Raw genomic sequence first — 3066 nt, 5'->3', positions numbered from 1 at the left:
CCCGGTCTCGTGCCCTCCCTCTTGAAGCACCATTTGCTGGAGTCTGCAAGCTCATGGTGAGCAGGGAACAGGTCTACCAACTCTGCTTTATTGTACGCTCTCTAGCACTTGAAACAGTGCTGTCAACACAGTAAGCCCTCAATAAATACAATTGATTGATTGATTGATTGGAAGCCTATTTCTGCTGGAAAGGAGAATGGTCCTCATTCTTTTGGGGGCCCCTACCTCCAAGGGTTCACCCACCCCTAGTGGCCTAGCATGACTACTCACAGAGGTCTTGTGCATTAGGTGTGTCATTAGTGCCCGCCGTAGGGGAAGAGCTCCCTGCTAGACTGTGAGCCCGTTGTTGGGTAGGGACCGTCTCTATATGTTGCCGACTTGTACTTCCCAAGCACTTAGTACAGTGCTCTGCACACAATAAGCATTCAACAAATATGATTGAATGAATGAATGAAAGAGCTGTTGTGTATCTGTGCAAAATAATTCTCTAGACAGAACGGTCTTGCCATCCACAGCTGCTGCAGACAGAGTCTCCCTCAGAGATGCACTGTGGGGGACCCTCCTTCCATTTCAGTAGCGCCCCTTTTCCTCCAGAGCTTCAGCCAGAGTCCATGGGTGATCTGAGTCCATCTGGGACAGTCAGATTTACCCCTGCTCCCTCACTGCCTTGGTGGAGAGGGAGAATTCCCATTTCAGATTACTGAGTTCCTTCCCAACATAACAATAACTGTGGTATTTTTAAAGTGTTTATTATATACCAAGCACTGTACGAAGCTCTGGGGTGGATATAAGATAATCAGGTCCCACACTGGGCTCACAGTCTAGAACAGGTATTGAATCCCTATTCTGCTGATGAGGTAACTGAGGCCCAGAGGAAATGAAGTAACTTGCCTAAGGTCACAGAGCAGGTGCGTGGTGGACCCGGAATTAGAACCCAGGTCCACTGACTTTCAGGCCCGTGCTCTTTTCACAAGGCCACAATGTTTCCACTCTGAGTAGAGAGAAGGTGGAGATTCAGCTGAGTGGTTGCTTGAGATAGGATGACAGTGAAGTGGGCTGGCTCCACACCCCGGGAAGGAACCATGGGGGCTAGTGCCCCTGAGGCTTCCATCTGTGGTGATCAAGTCCTTGTTCCCCTCACCCCTCACCCCACCCTCACCCACCCCTGCTCTCTAAAAAGACCTGGGATCTTCCCAGAGGGGCTGGAGAAGGTCTAAATCAAGTCTTTCTGACATGTCGACTCTCCCACCCAGCCTCTGCCTCTCAAACCTCCCTTCCCTCTGCCTCCCACCCCCAGTTTCCCCAAGCTCAGTCCCCTTTCTGTCCCCTCTCCATCCTGTCTCAGCATCCTATTGGTCCCTCTGGAAGGAAGAGATCTGAGACCCACAGCTGGGTCAGTAGGAGGGTTTATTGTTGCAGTGAACAAGAAGGGAGCACAGGGTGGTGGGAGGAGCTTCCCTCCTGATGGGTGTCAGCCTTGCCCCATTTCCCAGGGCAGGAGTGGGGACGGAGGCCTGCTCCCGACCCTGGAAAGATGGAATTTGGTCTGGTTAAGAGGGGCGAGACTGAGGAGGCTCTTGGCAGTCAAGGAAGAAGAGGAAAGGCAAGGAGGGCTGGGGCATGGGGCTAGGCATCAATTTCCAGGCCCTGTGGTGTGGCCCCATGAGGAGCTTGGGGAAGGTTCAATCCATGTAACCTCAAGGTTGTGTGTCCAGCGGGGTCCATGGGGTTGGGGCCAGGGCCACCAACATTTTTTTACAATGCAAATCTATTTGCCCTTGGAAAATCTCCTCCCAGAGAGGGCATGGACTGGGGGTGCGGTATCCCAAATATCCCAAAATTCTGTCCCTCACAGCCAGCCAACCATCCTTCCTGCTGTTTCCTTCCTCCTCCCTCCCCCCCGACCCCACACTCCCTCCCACATCCTCTCTGCCACTGCCTTCGGCTCCTGTCTCTTTGTTCTGATACTAAACAGATAATGACAAACCCAATTCATGGAGGCCCCAAGTGGTAATAGTCAGACTTCCAGGGGAGACCAAGATCTAACTTCGTCCCCTCCAAGGCACTTCCACAGGACTGGGGCTTTTGAGAAGAGATGGTCAGGGCAAAAGCAGAGGCTTTAAAACCTGGGATTCAGAGATACCTCAAAGGGGTGAAGGTTGAGAGTATCAGCAGGTACCTATGAGGACTTTGGGAAGTCCTTCTGAGCAGAGATACGGTTCCACCCACTCCCCCCAGCCCCCACGTTCTCAATTTTGCATGGTGGGAAGAGACTTTCAGAGGTCAATTTGTCCATTCCCCTGCCTCCCGATGTGGCTATTCTTTCCTTCTACAGCCCAGCCTGCACCCTCCGCTCCTCTGCTGCTAATCTCCTCACCGTGCCTCGTTCTCACCTGTTCCGCCATTGACCCCCGGCCCATGTCATCCCCCTGGCCTGGAATGCCCTCCCTCTGCACATCCACCAAGCTAGCTCGCTTCCTCCCTTCAAAGCCCTTCCGAGAGTTCACCTCCTCCAGGAGGCCTTCCCAGACTGAGCCCCTTCCTTCCTCTCCCCCCACATCCCCCCCACCTTACCTCTTTCCCCTCCCCGCAGCACCTGTATATATGTATATACGTTTGTACGTATTTATTACTCTATTTTATTTGTACATATTTATTCTATTTATTTTATTTTGTTAATATGTTTTGTTTTGCAGCATGGCTCAGTGGAAAGATCACGGGTTTTGGAGTCAGAGGTCATGGGTTCAAATCCCAGCACTGCCAATTGTCAGCCGTGTGACTTTGGGCAAGTCACTTAACTTCTCTGTGCCTCAGTTACCTCACCTGTAAAATGGGGAGTAAGACTGTGAGCCCCCCGTGGGACAACCTGATCACCTTGTAACCCCCTAGTGCTTAGAACAGTGCTTTGCACATAGTAAGCGCTTAATAAATGCCATTATTATTATTGTGTTCTCTGTCTCCCCCTTCTAGACTGTGAGCCTGCTGTTGGGCAGGGGCCATCTCTATATGTTGCCAACTTGTACTTCCCAAGCACTTAGTACAGTGCTCTGTACACAGTAAGCGCTC

This window comes from Tachyglossus aculeatus, chromosome 5 (assembly GCF_015852505.1).
Source record: "Tachyglossus aculeatus isolate mTacAcu1 chromosome 5, mTacAcu1.pri, whole genome shotgun sequence".
NCBI classification, from domain to species: domain Eukaryota; kingdom Metazoa; phylum Chordata; class Mammalia; order Monotremata; family Tachyglossidae; genus Tachyglossus; species Tachyglossus aculeatus.
Note: the sequence above shows the minus strand (reverse complement) of the source record.